Source organism: Triticum dicoccoides, chromosome 6A (assembly GCF_002162155.2).
Source record: "Triticum dicoccoides isolate Atlit2015 ecotype Zavitan chromosome 6A, WEW_v2.0, whole genome shotgun sequence".
Lineage (NCBI taxonomy): Eukaryota > Viridiplantae > Streptophyta > Magnoliopsida > Poales > Poaceae > Triticum > Triticum dicoccoides.
In genome coordinates this window covers 151,706,564-151,727,506 of record NC_041390.1, presented here as the reverse complement: position 1 = coordinate 151,727,506, position 20,943 = coordinate 151,706,564, and positions in this window count along the sequence as shown.

Below are 20,943 nucleotides of genomic sequence, written 5' to 3'. Positions count from 1 at the left end.
TGATGAATGCCATGCCATCTTTACAGGGGTGTATGCCATGTATTTTTGTGATCTTTGTGGTGACTAGCACAAGCATGCAAATTAGCTTACTCGTTGATGCTGATTTCAGGGACTTTGGATTATTCCAAGTCCTTGTCCTGTTTTTGTTTTTATGCCATATGTTCATGTTGTTTCCTAGTGATCCGTGCCTCTTTTTAGGATGATCAGTAAGGATGTTTTGTTAATATTGTTTTTCTCTATCCATCCATGTCTTTGTTTGCAATTATGGAGCAGCCTAGCTTGAGTCAATCGAGCTCTACTTTTGCTATAAAATATTCCTTGCAGATTGTTGACATGTTTAGCGATTTTGCCGAGGATGTTGTTATTGATCCATGCATGCTATGTTATTGTTCTTGCCATGTCTAGCTCCTATGACATGTATTCTTGATGGATGTATGCTTAGTTTGTCATGCCATGCTCTGTAGTGAGTGCATCGAGCTCGTAAACATGCCTACTTGTTAATCTGTTTTGCCATGCTCCAGTTTTTCACTAAGTCTGAATCTGTTTATGTTTTTGCTATGTTCACATGCTTGCAATTGTATTTTATGATTCCCTTTGGCTCAAGGTCACTAAGGGACTTTTTTTATATGCTTTGAGTAGCTTCATGACATGCCTTGCTTTGCCATGATATGTTCCTGTAGCATGGAGTTTTCATGCTCTAAACATTGCTTCCTGATGATAAATTCCTGACTTGTTATTTCTCGAAGTTTGAAACATGTTATCATTTGCACTTTTGCCATGCTTGTTTGAACCTGTTAATGCATGAATTAGCCGTAGCCCAGTGTTCATATTTTGTCAAGCATCATGAGTGGATCCCTGCCATGTATTTTTTTGCCATGTTTGAGTGATGTAGCATAATTATCTTGATGCATTTAGATGGCTACTTGTTGTTTATCGTAGACCGGTGCCATATTTGTTTTGCTTGCCATTTCCAAACCGTGCATTCGATACCGGTGATCTTTATATCGATTTCAACCGAAATCATCTCCTCTTTCCAGTGGCACTCTTGGATTTCCATGTTGACGCCAGGTTCAATCATTCCTTTCCAAATCATGCATATGCATCACATACCGCATCCCGCATGTCATGTCATGTTCATGTGTTGGTTGTTTACTATGTTGTGTGCTTCTTTCCGGTGTTGCTTCTTCGGGTTGGTTCCGATTACATCGCGTTTGTGAGGACCCATTCGACTATGTCTGTTTGTCTTCTTCATGGACTCGTACTTGTTCCTTGCGCGATTTCAGGCAAGATGACCATACCCTCGAAATCACTTCCATCTTTGCTTGCTAGGTGCTCGCTCTTTTGCTATGCCTATACTGCGATACCTACCACTTGCTTATCATGCCTCCCAATTTCCTTGCCAAACCTCTAACCCACCATGTCCTAGCAAACCGTTGTTTGGCTATGTTACTGCTTTGCTCATCCCCTCTTATAGCATTGTTAGTTACAGGTGAAGATGAAGTTTGTTCCTTGTTGGAACATGGAGATGTTGTTCCTTGTTGGAACATGTTTATTTGTTGGGATATCACAATATCTCTTATTTAATTAATGCATCTATATACTTGGTAAAGGGTGGAAGGCTCGGCCTTATGCCTGGTGTTTTGTTCCACTCTTGCCGCCCTAGTTTCCGTCATATCGGTGTTATGTTCCCGGATTTTGCGCTCCTTATGCGGTTGGGTTATAATGGGAACCCCTTGACAATTCGCCTTGAATAAAACTCCTCCAGCATGGCCCAACATTGGTTTTACCATTCGCCACCTAGCCTTTTTCTTTCCCTTGGGTTTCCGGAGCCCAAGGGTCATCTTTATTAAACCCCTGGGCCAGTGCTCCTCTGAGTGTTGGTCCAAACTGAGCGATGTCCGGAGCTACCAGGGGCAACTCTGGGCTGGCCCACCCGACGTCTGGCTCATCCGGTGTGCCCTGAGAACGAGATATGTGCAGCTCCTACCGGGATTTGTCGGTACATCTGGGTGGCTTTGCTGGTCTTGTTTTACCATTGTCGAAATGTCTTGTAACCAGGATTCTGAGTCTGATCGGGTCTTCCCGCTAGAAGGAATATCCTTCGTTGACCGTGAGAGCTTGTGATGGGCTAAGTTGGGACACCCCTGCAGGGATCTGAACTTTCGAAAGCCGTGCCCGCGGTTATGGGCAGATGGGAATTTGTTAATGTCCGGTTGTAGAAAACCTGAAGTTGACCTTAATTAAAATGCATCAACCGCGTGTGTAACCGTGATGGTCTCTTCTCGACAGAGTCCGGGAAGTGAACACGGTGTTGGAGTAATGCTTGACGTAGGTTGTTCTAGGATCACTTCTTGATAATAGTTGTTCGACCGTGCTTTTGCCTTCTCTTCTCGCTCTCTTTTGCGAACAGGTTAGCCACCATATATGCTAGTCGCTTGCTGCAGCTCCACATCATACCTTTTACCCTACCTATAAGCTTAAATAGTCTTGATCGCGAGGGTGTGAGATTGCTGAGTCCCTGTGATGCACAGATACTTCCAAAACCAGCTTGCAGGTGTCGTTGAACCGTGCAGGTGACGCAACCTAGCTCAAGGAGGAGCTTGATGAACATCATGTTCGTAGTCTTGTTTCATTTCCAGTTGATTAGTAGTGGAGCCCAGTTGGGGTCAATCGGGGACCTTGTCGCATTTGGGGTTGTTCTTTATTTTGGTTCCATAGTCGGACCTTGATTGTATTTGGATGTTATAATGCTTTATTTATGTATTGTGTGACGTGGCGAGTGTAAGCCAACTATGTACCTTTCCCCTTTATTTATTTCCATGGGTTGTTGTGAAGATTACCTCACTTGCGACATTGCTTTCAATGCGGTTATGCCTCTAAGTCGTGCTTCGACACGTAGGAGATATAGCTGCATCGAGGGCGTTACACTAAATCTGTTAGAAAACAGCAAGGAAAAGAAAACAAAAGATTTCTCCACGATACAGTGGTCAATACGTTCGGGGGTATATAAAGATTTTTATCTTGGGAAACAAGCAAGCTGTAGAAAAACGGAGTCTGGAAGGTACCCCAGGTGGGCACAACCCACCTAGGCACGACTGGCTCGTGCCCACCAGGGTCACTTTCCCGGTAGTTTCTTATTTTCCTATTTTTTGTTATTTTCCAAAACTGACAGAAAATATTTTTGCGGATTTTTCGCAGTCCGTTTACTTACCGTATCACATACCTCCTCTTTTTAACGATTCTAGAGTGTTCCAGAAGGACTCTTTTATGTGTTCTTCCGGTGTCAATGTTTGGATAATATTACTCTCAACATTAATGGGCGTACCTGAGATATAATGTTTTATTCGTTGCCCATTAATAACCTTCGGGTTAGTACCTTCGACATTATTTATTTTGATAGCTCCAGACCAATAAACCTCCTCGATAACATAGGGTCCTTCCCATTTGAAGAGGAGTTTTCATACAAAGAATCTAAAACAAGAGTTGTACAAAAGAACATATTCTCCAACTTTGTACTCATGCTTCTGGATTCTTTTATCATGCCATCTTTTAACTTTTTCTTTAAATAACTTAGCATTTTCATAAGCTTGGGTTCTCCAATCATCTAATGAGCTAATATCAAATAGCCTCTTTTCACCGACAAGTTTAAAATCATAGTTAATTATTTGATTGCCCAATATGCTTTATGTTCTAACTCAAGAGGCAAATGACAAGCTTTTCCATAAACCATTTTATAAGGAGACATACCCATAGGATTTTTATGTGCTGTTCTATAAGCCCAAAGTGCATCATCTAATTTCTTAGACCAATTCTTCCGGGACCTATTGGCAGTCTTTTGCAAAATTAATTTTATTTCTCTATTGCTAAGTTCAACTTGACCACTAGACTGAGGATGATAGGGTGATGCAATTCTATGGTTAACATCATACTTGGCAAGCATTTTACAGAAAGCACCATGAATAAAGTGTGAACCACCATTAGTCATTAAATATCTAGGGACTCCAAACCTTGGGAAGATAAATTCCTTTAGCATTTTAATAGAGGTGTTGTGATCAGCACTAGTAGTTGGAATAGCTTCTACCCACTTAGTAACATAATCAATAGCAACCAAAATATGTGTATACCCATTAGAGGAAGGAAAAGGTCCCATGTAATCAAAACCCCAAACATCAAATGGTTCAACATCAAGTGAATAATTCATAGGCATTTCTTGACGCTTACCAATATTACCTATTCTTTGGCATTCATCACAAGATAAGACGAACTTACGGGCATCCTTGAAGAGAGTAGGCCAATAAAATCCAGACTACAATACCTTGTGAGCAGTTATGTCTCCCGCATGATGCCCTCCATAAGCTTCGGAGTGGCATTTCCGTAGGATTTGTCCCTGTTCATGCTCAGGTTCACAACGTATAATAATACCATCTACTCCTTTATAAAGATGTGGGTCATCCCAAAAATAATGTATTAAATCATAGAAGAATTTTTTCTTTTGTTGGTGTGTAAAACTAGGTGGTAAATATTTAGCAAAAATATAATTAGCATAGTCAGCATAACAAGGAGTGTTATAAGAAACATTTATGGCAGCTAACTGCTCATCAGAGAAACTATCATCAATAGGTAGTGGGTCATCAAGCACATTTTCAAGCCTAGAAAAATTATCAGCTATGGGGTTCTCTGCTCCTTTTCTATCAGTGATGTGCAAATCAAATTCTTGTAACAAGAGAACCCATTTAATAAGTCTAGGTTTAGCATCTTTCTTTTCCATAAGATATTTAATAGCAGCATGGTTGGTGTGAACAATTGATTTTGAATCAACAATGTAAGATTAAATTTATCACAAGAAAACACCACTGCTAGAAATTCTTTTTCAGTAGTAGCATAATTTCTTTAAGCATTGTCTAGAGTTTTACTAGCATAATGAATAACATTCAATTTCTTATCAACTCTTTTTCCTAGAATAGCACCAACAGCATAATCACTAGCATCACACATAATTTCAAAAGGCATGTTCCAGTCAGGTGGTTGAACAATAGGTGCAGAAATTAAGGCTTTCTTGAGTGTTTCTAAGGCTTCTAAATAATCATCATCAAAAAAAGGAACATCCTTTTGCAAAAGATTTGCAAGAGTCCTAGAAATTTTAGAAAAGCCTTTGATAAATCTCCTATAGAAACCGGCATGACCTAAGAAACTACGAATACCTTTGATATCTTTAGGACATGGCATTTTCTCAATTGCATCAACCTTAGCTTTGTCCACTTCAATACCTCTGTCAGAAATTTTATGACCCAAGACAATACCTTCATTAACCATAAAGTGGCACTTCTCCAAATTCAAGACAAGATTTGTTTGTTCACATCTTTGCAAAACTCGATCCAGCTTGCTTTATCATCAAAAGACTTCCCATAAATAGAGAAGTCGTCCATGAAAACTTCAACAATCTTTTCACAAAAGTCAGAAAATATAGCAGTCATACATCTTTGAAAGGTAGCAGGTGCATTACATAAACCAAAAGGCATACGTCTATAAGCATAAGTTCCAAAGGGACAAGTGAAAGTGGTCTTTTCTTGATCAGGTTGAGAAACAGGTATTTGTGAAAAACCAAAGTATCCATCAAGGAAGCAAAAATGTGTGTGATTAGATAATCTTTCTAGCATTTGATCGATAAAAGGCAGAGGGTAATGATCTTTTCTATCTGCTTTGTTTAATTTTCTAAACTCAATTACCATTCTATAGCCTATAACAATTCTTTGTGAAATAAGTTCATTCTTATCATTAGGAACAACAGTAATGCATCCTTTCTTAGGAACACAATGAACAGGACTTGCCCATCTACTATCAGCTATAGGATAGATTATACCTGCTTCCAGAAGTTATAATATTTCCGTTCTTACCACTTCCTTCATCTTCGGATTTAACCGACGTTGGTGATCAACAACGGGTTTAGCATCAGGTTTCATATTAATCTTGTGCTCACATAGAGTGGGACTAATGCCTTTTAAATCATCAAGAGTATATACAATACCAGCTCGGTGCTTCCTTAGAACTTTCAATAATCTTTCTTCTTCATGTTCTGAAAGGTTAGCACTAATAATAATAGGATATATCTTATTCTCATCAAGATAAGCATATTTCAAAGTGTCTGGCAATTATTTTAATTCAAACACAGGGTCACCTTTAGGTGGAGGAGGACCTCCTAGAGTTTTAATAGGAAAATTGTGTTTAAGCAGAGGACGTTGTTCAAAGAAGATATTATCTATTTCATTTCTTTCATGCATATGTAAATCATTTTCATGGTCTAGCAAATATTGTTCTAGAGGATCAGTAGGAGGCACAGCAATAGAAGAAAGACCAATTATTTCATCCTTACTAGGCAATTCTTTTTCATGAAGCTTTCTACTAAACTTGGAAAAAATTAAACTCATGAGACTCATCACCAAAGCTAACATGGATAGTTTGCTTCTCGCAATCTATTTTAGCATTGACGGTGTTCAAGAAAGTAAGGTCTACCAAATATAATGGACAAAAATCATCTTGAGGGGAACCAAGAACAAGAAAATCAGTAGGGTATTTTATTTTCCCACACAAGACTTCAACATCTCTAACAATCCCAAGTGGTGTGATGGTGTCTCTATTGGCAAGTTTAATAGTGGAATATATTTCTTCTATTTCAGCGGGTGTTATGTCATTCATAATTTCTTGATATAAGGTAAAGGGAATAGCACTCACGCTAGCACCTATGTCACATAAACCATGGTAACAATGATCTCCTATTTTAACAGAGACAACAGGCATGCTAACAACGGGTCTATGTTTTTCCTCTTTATCAGGTTTGGCAATTCTAGTAGCTTCATTGCAGAAGTAAATAACATGCCCATCTATATTTTCTTCCAGGAGATCCTTAACCATAGCAACACTAGGTTCTACTTTGATTTGTTCATTAGGTTTAGGTGTTCTAATATAACTTTTGTTAACCACAGTTGAAACTTGAGCATGTTCCTTGATCCTAACAGGGAAAGGTGGTTTCTCAATATAAGCAGTGGGAACAACTGGATCAACATTATAAATTATGGTTTCCTCTTTAGCTAGTACCGGTTCTTTAATTTCTTCTTTAATAGGTGGGTGACATTTAAACCAATTCTCCATAGGGAGATCAACATGAGTAGCAAATGATTCACAAAAGGAGGCTACTATCTCAGAGTCAAGTCCATATTTAGTGTTAAACTTTTGAAAAGCATCGGTATTCATAAAAGATTAAACACCATCGTACTTAATCTTAATACCCGACTCTTTACCTTCGTCAAGTTTCCAATCTTCAGAGTTGCGTTTAATTCTTTCCAAAAGATCCCATCAGAATTCATTAGTCTTCTTCATAAATGAACCAGTACAAGAAGTATCGAGCATGATTTGATCATCACGAGAAAGCCAAGCATAGAAGTTCTGAATAATAATTTCTCTTAAGAGCTCATGATTGGGGCATGAATATAACATGGACTTAAGCCTCCCCCAAGCTAGAGCGATACTTTCTCCTTCACGAGGCCAAAAATTATATATGTAATTCTGGTCACGATGAACTAGGTGCATAGGATAATTTTTTTGGTGAAACTCCAATTTCAATCGATTCCAATTCCAAGATCCAATATCATCGCATAGCCTATACCGTGCCAATCCCTTTACCTTCAAAGATAAAGGGAAAACCTTCTTCTTAACTTCATCTCCGGGTAAACCTGCAAGCTTAAAAAATCCACAAATTTCTTCCACATATATCAAGTGCATATCACGATGTTCAGTTCCATCTCCTTCATTAGGATTAGCTAGTAGTTGTTCTATCATACCCGAAGGAATTTCATATTCAATATTTCTAGTAGATGTCGTAGGTTGAGGGGTAGCTAATTGTGGTTCCGGTCGAGGTGAAGATACCCCGAACAAACCCCTCAAAGGATTGTTTTCCATAGTAACAAGTGACAATAAATTTCAGCATGTAGTAATAATTTTTCCTTACCAAGAGCGCTTCACTCCCCGGCAAAGGTGTCATAAAATAGCCTTGATGAGCCACAAGTATAGGGGATCAATTGTAGCATTTTCAATAAGTAAGAGTGTCGAACCCAACGAGGAGCAGAAGGAAATGATAAGTGGTTTTCAGCAAGGTAATGTCTGCAAGTGCTGAAATTGTAAGTAAAAGAGTAGTTTGATAGCAAGATAATTTGTAATGAGCAAGTAATGATAATAGTAGCAGAAGTGCATTAAGGTAGCCCAATCCTTTTGATGCAAAGGATAGGCCAAAAAGTTCTCTTATAATAAGCAAAGCGTTCTTGAGGGTACACGAGAATTTCGTCTAGTTACTTTCATCATGTTGATTCAATTCGTGTTCGCTACTTTGATAATTTGATATGTGGGTGGACCGGTGCTTAGGTGCTATTCTTACTTGAACAAACCTCCTACTTATGATTAACCCCCTCGCAAGCATCCGCAACTACGAGAAAAGTATTAAGAATAAATTGTAACCATAGCATTAAACTTTTGGATCCAATCGGTCCCTTACGGAATAGTGCATAAACTAGGGTTTAAGCTTCTGTCACTCTCGCAACCCATCATCTAAAAACTACTCCACAATGAATTCCCTTAGGCCCAAATATGGTGAAGTGTCATGTAGTCGATGTTCATATGACACCACTAAGGGAATCACAACATACATACTATCAAAATATCTAACACATATCAAGTTCACATGATTACTTGCTACATGATTTCTCACGTGACCTCAAGAACAAAAGTAACTACTCACAAGTGATAAACATGCTCAAGATCAGAGGGGTATTAAATAGCATAATGGATCTGAACATATAATCTTCCACCAAATAAACCATATAGTAATCAACTACAATATGTAATCAACACTACTAGTCACCCACAAGCACGATTCTATAGTTCCAGTACAAAGATTGAACACAAGAGATGAACTAGGGTTTGAGAAGAGATGGTGCTGTTTAAGATGTGGATGGTGATTGCCCTCCCCAAGATGGGAGAGTTGTTGGTGATGATGATGACGATGATTTCCCACTCCGGGAGGGAAGTTCCCCCGACGGAATCCCTCTGTCGGAAGGCAAAAGTGCTCCTGCCCAAGTTCCACCTCAAGACGGTGGTGATGTCTAATACGCAACTTTGTTCTTGTAGACACGTGTTAGGCCTCCAAGCGCAGAGTTTTGTAGAACAGTAGCAATTTTCCCTCAAGTGGATGACCTAAGGTTTATCAATCCGTGAGAGGTGTAGGATGAAGATGGTCTCTCTCAAATGACCCTGCAGTCAAATACAAGAAATCTCTTGTGTCCCCAACACACCCAATACAATGGCAAATTGTATAGGTGCACTAGTTCGGCAAAGAGATGGTGATAAAAGTGTAATACGGATGGTAGAAATATATTTTTATAATCTGAATAAATAAAAACAGATAGGTATCAAATAATAAACGAGCACAAAAACGGTATTGAGATGCTTAAAAACAAGACATAGGGAACGTACTTTCACTAGTGCAATCTCTCAACAGTGCTAACATAGTTGGATCATATGATTATCCCTCAAAGTACAATAAAGAATCACTCCCGAGTTCCTATTAGCGGAGAACAAAAGATAGGAATTGTTTCTAGGGTACGAAACCACCTGAAACCTATTCTTTCCGTTCGATCTATTCAAGAGTTCGTACTAAAATAACGCAAAGCTATTTTTTCTGTTTGATCTATCCTAGAGTTAGTACTAGAACACCAAAGCATATTCATATTCATAATACTCAATCCACACAACTAACTACAAGGATACCCCAAAGTTTCTATCGAAGAAAGATAATAAAAACGTGCATCAACCCCTATGCATAAATTACCCCAATATTACCGCGCGAATCCGCAAGTTGAGTGCTGCTACCTCTTGAGAACTACGTTGGTTTTCCCTTGAAGAGGAAATGGTGAAGCAGCAAAGTAGCATAAGTATTTCCCTCGGTTTTTGAGAACCAAGGTATCAATCCAGTAGGAGACTACATGTAAGTCACCTCGCACCCACACAAACAAATAAGAACCTTGCAACCAACGCGATAAAGGGGTTGTCAATCCCTTCACGTTCACTTACGAGAGTGAGATCTAATAGAGATAATAAGATAAATATTTTTGGTATTTTTATGATATAAATTGGAAAATAAAGATTGCAAAATAAAATAGATTGGAAACTTATATGACGGAGAATAGACCCGGGGGCCATAAGTTTCACTAGTGGCTTGTCTCAAGATAGCATAAGTATTACGGTGGGTAAACAAATTACTGTCGAATAATTGATAGAAAAGTGCATAATTATGAGAATATCTAGGCATGATCATGTATATAGGTATCACGTCCGCGACAAGTAGAGCGAAACGATTCTGCATCTACTACTATTACTCCACACATCGACCGCTATCCAACATGCATCTAGAGTATTAAGTTCATAAGAATAGAGTAATGCATTAGGCAAGATGACATGATGTAGAGGGATAAACTCAAGAAATATGATATAAACCCCATATTGTTATCCTCGATGGAAACAATACAATACATGCCTTGCTGCCCCTACTGTCACTGGGAAAGGACACTACAAGATTGAACCCAAAGCTAAGCACTTCTCCCATTGCAAGAAAGGTCAATCTAGTAGGCCAAACCAAACTGATAATTCGAAGAGACTTGCAAAGATAAAAAATCATACATAAAAGATTTCAGAGAAGAATCAAATATTGTTCATAGATAAACTTTATCATAAATCCACAATTCATCGGATCTCGACAAACACACCGCAAAAAGAATTACATTGAATAGATCTCCAAGAAGACCGAGGAGAACTTTGTATTGAGATCCAAAGAGAGAGAAGAAGCCTCTAGCTAATAACTATGGCAACGAAGGTCTAAGGTAAAGTACTCACACATCATCGGAGAGGCTATGGTGTTGATGTAGAAGCCCTCCGTGATCGATTCCCCCTCCGGCGGAGCTCCGGAAAAGGCCCCAAGATGGGATCTCTTGGGTACAGAAGGTTGCGGCGGTGGAAATAGGGTTTCGTGATGCTCCTGGGTGTTTTTGGGGTATATGGACATATATAGGAGGAAGAAGTAGGTCGGTGGAGCTGCGAGGGGCCCACAAGGGTGGGGCGCGCCTCCCTGCCTCATGGCCTCCTCGCTCCTTTCTTGATGTCTACTCCAAGTCCCCTGGATCACGTTTGTTCCAAAAATAACTCTCCCGAAGGTATCATTCCGTTTGGATTCCGTTTGATATTCTTTTTTTGCAAAACATTGAAATAGGCAAAAAACAACAATTTGCACTGGGCCTTGGGTTAGTAGGTTAGTCCAAAAAATAATATAAAAGTTTATAATAAAGCCCATTAAACATCCAAAATAGATAATATAATAGCATGGAACAATCAAAAATTATAGATACGTTGAAGACGTATCAAGCATCCCCAAGCTTAATTCTTGCTCGTCCTCGAGTAGGTAAATGATAGAAACAGAATTTTTGATGTGGAATGCTACCTAGCATAATTCTCAATGTAATTTTCTTTATTGCGGCATGAATATTCAGATATGAAAGACTCAAGACAAAAGTTTAATATTGACATAAAAATAATATTCAAGCATACTAACTAACAGTCATGTCTTCTCAAAATAACATGGCCAAAGAAAGTTCATCCCTACAAAATCATATAGTTTGGTCATGCTCCATTTTCGACACAGAAGAATGCTCTCATTATGCACAACCCAAATGACAAGCCAAGCAATTGTTTCATACTTTAGTAATCTCAAACTTTTTTCAACTTTCACGCAATACATGAGCGTGAGCCATGGATATAGCACGATGGGTGGAATAGAATATAATGATGGGGGTTATGTGGGTGTGACACCCCCAATTCAATTGTACACTAATCATACACGCAAACGTGTACGATCAAGATCAGGGACTCACGGGAAGATATCACAACACAACTATACAAATAAAAATAAGTCATACAAGCATCATATTACAAGCCAGGGGCCTCGAGGGCTCGAATACAAGAGCTCGATCATGGACGAGTCAGCGGAGGCAACAATATCTGAGTACAAACATAAGGTAAACAAGTTTGCCTTAAGAAGGCTAGCACAAACTGGGATACAGATCGAAAGAGGCGCAGGCCTCCTGCCCGAGATCCTCCTAAACTACTCCTGGTCGTCGTCAACGGCCTGCACGTAGTAGTAGGCACCTCCCGAGTAGTAGCAGTCATCATCGACAGTGGCGTCTGGCTCCTGGACTCCATTGTCTGGTCGCAACAATCGAATATGGAAAGGGGGGAAAGGGGGAACAAAGCAACCGTGAGTACTCATCCAAAGTACTCGCAAGCAAGGAGCTACACTATATATGCATTGGTATCAATGAAAGGGGGTAGTATATGTGGACTGAACTGCAGAATGCCGGAATAATAGGGGGATAGCTAGTCCTCTTGAAGACTACGCTTCTGGCTGCCTCCATCTTGCAGCATGTAGAAGAGAGTAAATGGTAAGTTCACCAAGTATCATCGCATAGCATAAACCTACCTGGTGATCCTCCCCTCGTCGCCCTGTGAGAGAGCTGTCACCAGTTGTATCTGGCACTTGGAAGGGTGTGTTTTATTAAGTATCCGGTTCTAGTTGTCATAAGGTCAAGGTACAACTCCGGGTCGTCCATTTACCGAGTGACACGGCTATTTGAATAGATCAACTTCCCTGCAGGGGTGCACCACATTTCCCAACACGCTCGATCCCCTTTGTCCGGACACACTTTTCTGGGTCATGCCCGGCCTCGGAAGATCAACACGTCGTAGCCCCACCTGGGCACAACAGAGAGGTCAGCACGCCGGTCTAAATCCTATGGCGCAGGGGTCTGGGCCCATCGCCCATTGCACACCTGCACGTTGCGTGCGCGGCCGGTGAGCAGACCTAGCAACCTCCATTACAAAGGAAGTTGCGCTACGCGGTCCAACCTGGCGCGCGCCGCTCAGTTGTGGACGTCACGAAGGCTTCGGCTGATACCATGATCTCGAGTGCCCATAACTGTTCCTGTGTAATTGGTTAGTGCGTGTAGGCCAGTGGCCAGACTCAGATCAAATACCAAGATCTCGTTAAGCGTGTTATCTTAAAGTAACCGCGAACGCCGACCAGGGCCAGGCCCACCTCTCTCCTGGGTGGTCTCAACCTGCCCTGCCGCTCTGCCATAAATATCCACACAGAGGGCCGTCAGGAAAGTATGTCCTTTCAGCCCCCAGTTCGTGAATCAACCGCGGGTACTCAACGAGACGACCCGACTTTAGTCACAACATGTATCATGTCTAATATGTATAGTATATACCCGTGATCAACACCCAACATGATCACGACCAGATAGTATAGCATGGCAGAATGAAGAATGTAGGGCCACTGATGATAAAATAGCATCCTATACTGAGCATTTAGGATTGCAGGTAAGGTATGAACAACTGTAGCAACAATGACAGGCTATGCATCAGAATAGGATTAACGAAAAGCAGTAACATACTACATCTAATGCAAGCAGTAGAGAGAAGAATAGGCGATATCTGGTGATCAAGGGGGGGCTTGCCTGGTTGCTCTAGCAAGTAGGGGTCGTCAACAACGCAGTCGATCGGGGCACCAGCAGCGGCATCAGTCTCGTAGTCTACCGGAGAGAAGAGGGGGAAGAAACAATGAATACAATGCAAACAGATGCATAACGATGCATGACATGACAATGAGTGGTGCTAAGTGGGCCCTAACGCAGTAGGAGGTGATATCGGCGAAGGGAGAAAACATCTGGGAAAGTACCCCCAGTGTTTTGCGTTTTCGGACAGATGAATCAGAGGGCGAAAGTTGCGTGTTTTCTATGCTAGGGATGTGTGGCGGACGAATAGGCTGCTTATCCAGATTCGCCTCGTCGTTCTGAGCAACTTTCATGTACAAAGTTTTTCCAACCGAGCTACGGTTTATTTTATATTAATTTTAAAAGATTTAAATCATTTTTAGGATTTATTTAATTTTTTTAATTCAACATTATTCAAAATAGTGCTTGCTGACCTTAGCATGACGTCAGCAGTCAACAGAGGTGTTGACTGGGTCAAACTGACGTGTGGGTCCCACATGTCATACTCTGCTAACTAATTAACTAAATTAATTAGTTTAATTAGCAAATTAGTCGGGTTAATTAAATAATTAGCTAATCTAATCAGGATTAATTAAGTTAATTAACTAAATAATTAATTAAATGTTTTAATTGTTTTTTATTGTTTTTTATTTCTTTTAAACGTTCTAGGCTGGGCCCCGTTTGTCATAGGGCCAAAGGCCTTAGCGTGGCGGGCGGTTAACGGGCGACGAGCGCCAGCCCGCACGGGCGATGCGGGCGGAGCCGCCGCCCACCCGGTAGCGAGGCGAGGCCGGAGCGGGAGGGGGTCGAGCAGGCGCGGCCGACGCAGCTGGCCGGCGTGGTAGCGGCCGGGGCCGTGGTCCAGGCAGGGCGAAGGGGGCGGGTCGGGACGTAGTGGACGAGGCGGCAAGCAACAGAGGTGGGCGGAGGCCACGGGGACGCGTGGGCGGTCGCCGGACGACGCGTGGGGGCGGACCGCGGCGAGCGGGCGAAGGCGAGGCGCGCGGCGGCAACAGAGGAGGCGGGATGGCGAGCAGCGGCGCGGCAGCAGGGTGGCCACGTGCGCGAGCGAGGTGTCGACGGAGTGTGGTCGTGCAGACGGGCGCAGGCCGCAGCGGCAACGGAGCGCGGTCGGGCAGGGACGGCGTACGAGTGGCTGGGCGGCAGCAGGCGAGCAACGCGCGGGTGTGGCCAAGCGCGTGCGCGAGCAAGGCGCATGTAGGGCGAGCGCGTGCGTGAGCGGGACGGCACGTGCGTCGGCCGTCGGGCGCGGGGGATTCAATGGCCGTGAGTGGCAGGGAGGGGGGATGGCGCAGCCTGGACGCGGGGGCAACGGGACGGTGCATCGACGGCCGTGCACGGGGCGCACGCGTGCGGTGGCCATGACGACGAGCATGAGGCGCACGAGCGTGAGGCACGCGGGCGCGCGCGCAGCTCGGGCAGGTGGTGTCGCGTGAGGGAGAGGGGAGGAAGCGGGGCTCACTGCGGCCGTAGGGTACGGGGCAATGGGGCACGGGGAGGAGGACGGGGTCGACCTGCGACGGGGAGGCAGTCCGGCGGGGAGGTCCGTTTCGACGAGGCAGCTCCGACGTGGTCCGGGCGGCGGCGTGGTGGTTCGTTCCCCAATCCCGATCTGGATCGGGGAGGGAGAGAGAGCGGCGTGAGGGGATGAGTGGGAGGAGAGAGTGGGATGGGGTGTCGGTTAGGGTTTCCACCGACAGGGGGTTATGGGGAGTGTGAGGTGAGCCGGCTGAAGTGGTGGACTGGGCCGGCCAGTTGGGCCGGTTGGTCGGGGGGGTCTTTGCACTGTTTTGTTTTATTTTTACTTTTTCTTTTTATTTATTTTCTTTTCTGTTTTAAATCACTTTAAAATATTTAGGCAATTTCTAAAAATGAGTTTTCTCCACAACAATTACCAGTGCAATGTTTTGGCACCCACCGAACATTTTTGTTTCAATGTTCGAAAACATTTGTTGTTTGTGATATTTTTAACTGAGTGTTGAATCGGTTTTTGAACTAACGAGAGATTAGCAACAGTGACGGAGGTGACATGGCATCATTAGTAGAGTTTTACTGTTGCTTAATTATCCGGGCGTTATAGTGGGGAAGACAAAAAAAGAGAAAGTCTCACATTGACGCGGCTAATCAACGGGCTAGGGAGATGCCCATCAATTGATGTCAATGCAAGGAGTAGGGATTGCCATGCAACGGATGCACTAGAGCTATAAATGTATGAAAGCTCAACAAAAGAGACTAAGTGGGTGTGCATCCAACTTGCTTGCTCATGAAGACCTAGGGCATTTGAGGAAGCCCATTGTTGGAATATACAAGCCAAGTTCTATAATGAAAAATTCCCACTACTATATGAAAGTGACAAAACAAGAGACTCTCTACCATAAAGACCATGGTGCTACTTTGAAGCACAAGTGTGGAAAAAGGATAGTAGCATTGTCCCTTTTTATTTCTCTTTTTTTGGCCTTTCTTTTTTTGTCCTTCCCCTTTTTTATATGGGACAATGCTCTATTAATGATGATCATCACACTTCTATTTATTTAAAACTCAATGATTACAACTCAATACTAGAACAAAAATATGACTCTATATGAATGCCTCCGGTGGTGTACTGGGAAGGGCAATGAAACGAGAGTGACATGTATGATAAATTATGCATGGTGGCTTTGCCACAAATACGATTTCAACTACATGATCATGCAAGGCAATATGACAATGATGAAGCGTGTCATCAATGAGACGGTGGAAAGTTGCATGGCAATATATCTCGGAATGGCTATGGAAATGCCATAATAGGTAGGTATGGTGGCTGTTTTGAGGAAGATATAAGGAGGTTTATGTGTGATAGAGCATATCATATCACGGGGTTTGGATGCACCGGCGAAGTTTGCACCAACTCTGAAGGTTAGAAAGGGCAATGCACGGTACCGAAGAGGCTAGCAATGATTGAAAGGTGAGAGTGTGTATAATCCATGGACTCAACATTAGTCATAAAGAACTCACAATCTTATTGCAAAAATCTACAAGTCATCAAAAACCAAGCATTACGCGCATGCTCCTAGGGGGATAGATTGGTAGTAAAAGACCATCGCTCGTCCCTGACCGCCACTCATAAGGAAGACAATCAAAGAACACCTCATGTTTCAAATTTGTTACACAACGTTTACCATACGTGCATGCTACGGGACTTGCAGACTTCAACACAAGTATTTCTCAAATTCACAACTACTCAACTAGCACAACTCTAATATCACCATCTGTACATCTGAAAACAATTATCAAGTATCAAACTTCTCAAAGTATTCAATGCACCTTTTTATGCAAGTTTTTATTATACCAATCTTGGATGGCTGTCATATTAGGACCAATTTTATCGCCAAAGTAAATTACCATGCTGTTCTAAAGGACTCTCAAAATAATATAAGTGAAGCATGAGAGATCAATAATTTCTATAAAATAAAACCACCACCGTGCTCTAAAAGATATAAGCGAAGCACTAGAGCAAAATTATCTAGCTCAAAAAATATAAGTGAAGCACACAGAGTATTCTAATAAATTCTGATTCATGTGTGTCTCTCCCAAAATGTGTGTACAACAAAGATGATTGTGGTAAACTAAAAAGCTAAGACTCAAATCATACAAGACCCTCCAGGCAAAACACATATCATGTGGTGAATAAAAATATAGCCTCAAGTAAAGTTACCGATGGACGAAGACGAAAGAGGGGATGCCTTCCGGGGCATCCCCAAGCTTAGGCTTTTGGTTGTCCTTGAATTTTACCTTGGGGTGCCTTGGTGAAAGTGCAACTATCCCTAGGTGGTTTTGGTAATCCATAACAACATATAGCTCATTGAGCTAATGCTATTCCAAGATGATTATTTCAGGAAAGCTCAATGATTGGCATGGCATGGATGTGAAAGTGGAACCCTCAAAATGCTAAGGACAAAGGATTGGCTCAAGCTCAAAAGCTCAAGACTCTTCATTTTATATTTTAGTGATCCAAGATCACATTGAGTCCATAGGAAAAGCCAATACTATCAAGGAGGGATGAGGTGTTGCTCAATGAGCCTCTTGCTTCATGTGCTTAGTGATATGCTCCAAAACCCTCAACTACTTTCCCATATCCACATATGACCTAAACCCTGAGCCAAACTCGGTCCAACCGATTCTTCCTATCCGGCACCATCGAGTTTCACTTGTCATTAGCCTCTGCCAAACCCTAGCAATTCAGTTCTACCGATAAGGATCTCGGTCTCACCGAGATGGGGTTGCAAACTCTCTGTTTCCCTTTTGTAACTTTTCGGTCTTACCGAAAGAGCGAATCGGTCCCACCGAGATTGCAATGTAAACTCAGTGTTTCCCCTTTGTAACTTTTTGGTCTCACCGAGTTCCACTCGGTCTCACCAAAAGAGCAAATCGGTCCCACCGAGTTTGCCTGACCAACTCTCTGGTTAGCTAATTACCAAATTCGGTCTCACCGAGTTTGTGTAATCGGTCTCACCGAGATTACGTTATGCCCAAACCTTAACCATATCAGTCCTACCGAGTTGCATGTCAGTCCCACCGAAAATCACTAACGGTCACTAGGTTTACATTTTCGGTCCGACCGAGCTTATTGATTCGGTCCCACCGAGATTGGAAAACTGTGTAACGGTTGGATTTTGTGTGGAGGCTATATATACCCCTCCACCTCCTTCTCATTCGATGAGAGAGCCATCAGAACACACACACCATTCCAGCTCATATGTTCTGAGAAAGAACCACCTACTCATGTGTTGAGACCAAGACATTCCATTCCTACCATATGAATCTTGATCTCTTGCCTTCCCAAGTTGCTTTCCACTAAAACCCTCTTTCCACCAAATCCAAATCCTATGAGAGAGAGTTGAGTGTTGGGGAGACTATCATTTGAAGCACAAGAGCAAGGAGTTCATTACCTACACACCATTTGTTACTTCTTGGAGAGTGGTGTCTCCTAGATTGGCTAGGTGTCACTTGGGAGCCTCCAACAAGATTGTGGAGTAGAACCAAGGAGTTTGTAAGGGCAAGGAGATCGCCTACTTCGTGAAGATCTACCGCTAGTGAGGCAAGTCCTGTGTGGGCGATGACCATGGTGGGATAGACAAGGTTGCTTATTCGTGGACCCTTTGTGGGTGGTTTCTTCTTCGTGGACCCTTCGTGGGTGGAGCCCTGTGTGGACTCGCGCAACCGTTGCCCTTGGGTGGAGCCCTGTGTGGACTCGCGCAACCGTTACCCTTCGTGGGTTGAAGTCTCCATCAACGTGGATGTAGGATAGCACCACCTATCCGAACCACGGGAAAAACATCCGTGTCTCCAATAGCGTTTGAATTCTCCAAACCCTTCCCTTTACATTCTCGCAAGTTGCATGCTTTACTTTCCGCTGCCTATATACTCTTTGCATGCTTGCTTGAATTATGTGACGATTGCTTGACTTGTCCTAAATTAGCTAAAATCTGCCAAGAACTAAAATTGGTAAAAGGTTAAGTTTTTATTTGGTTAAGTAGTCTAATCACCCCCCTCTAGACATACTTCTGATCCTACAAGTGGTATCAGAGCTTTGGTCTCCATTTGCTTTGTTCTCCATAGCTTTTGGTGGTCATAGCCTTCGTTTCACAACCTAGGAGAGTATGGCGTCTAGCGAGGGAAATTATCACCGTAGAGGTCCTTACTTTGATGGTACTAACTTTGCTAGTTGGAAGCATAAAATGAAAATGCATATTCTTGGACATAACCCCGCCGTTTGGGCTATTGTGTGTGTTGGTTTGCAAGGTGACTTCTTTGACGGGAGAGAACCAAACCGTGAAGCTACCGCGGATGAGTTGAAGATGTTGCAATACAATGCTCAAGCTTGTGATATTCTCTTCAACGGATTGTGCCCCGAAGAATTCAACAAAATCAGCCGCCTTGAGAATGCAAAGGAAATTTGGGACACTTTGATTGATATGCATGAAGGTACCGACTCCGTCAAGGAATCCAAGTTGGATGTACTTCAAAGCCAACTTGACAAGTTCAAGATGAAGGATGGTGAAGGTGTCGCTAAGATGTACTCTAGGCTTGCTCTCATCACAAATGAGATTGCCGGCTTAGGAAGTGAAGAGATGACCGATAGATTCATCATCAAGAAGATTCTAAGAGCCTTGGATGGAAGATATGATACCGTGTGCACATTGATCCAAATGATGCCAAATTACAAAGATCTGAAGCCAACGGAGGTGATTGGAAGAATTGTTGCTCATGAGATGTCACTTAAGGATAAAGCAGAACTTCACAACAAATCAAGTGGTGCCTATAAAGCCTCATGTGAAGCCCCTACATCATCGAGTGAGAAACAAGACTTCAATGAAGAATTGAGCTTAATGGTGAGGAACTTCAACAAGTTCTACAAGAGTAGAAGCAAAGATAGAAGCTCCTACAATGACAAAAGATCTTCTAGTCGAGAGCGAAACTGTTACAATTGTGGAAGACCCGGACACTATTCCAATGAGTGTACGGCTCCCTACAAGAGAAGAGAAGATTCTCCAAAAAGAAGAAGAAAAGAATCATCACCAAGAGAGAGAAGGAGTAGACATGATCATTATGAACGAAGATACTCACGGAGAAGCAAGGATTCGGAAAGGAAGGAAAAATCATCAAGGAGCTACACAAGACGAAGACATCAAGCTCATGTTGGTGAATGGGTATCCGGCTCCGACTCCGACAGCCACTCCTAGAAAAGTTATCACTCCGACTCCAAAGATACTCAAGATGAAGGTGTTGCCGGTCTAGCACTTGTGTCAACCAACTCCTACGACATATTTGACTCACCAAATGAAGGAATTGGAAGATGCTTCATGGCCAAAGGTCCTAAGGTAACACACCCCGAGTATGTTGATTTCAATAGTGATTAAGATGACTTGTTAGGTGATGATTTGCTTGTTGACAACTCTAGTGATGAATACTATGATGAAGTGTCAATTAAACATGCTAATCAAGATAAAACGAATGACAATGATAAGGAGAAGATTGAGGCTCTAACTAAAGAACTAAAAACTCTTAAGTTAGCTCATGACACTATCTTCGAAGATCATCGAGAACTTTTAAGAGCTCATGAGAAATTACGCTTTGAAAAGCTCAATCTTGAGCAAGAGCATGAGTTCTTAAAAGCAATCAATGATGATCTCCGCAAGAAAAGTTCTTCTTACATTGCCAAGCGTTTACTCTTATCCACTTACATGCCTCAAGTCAAGTCTAACAAGAAAGATTCTTCCTCTAGCAGTAACAATGA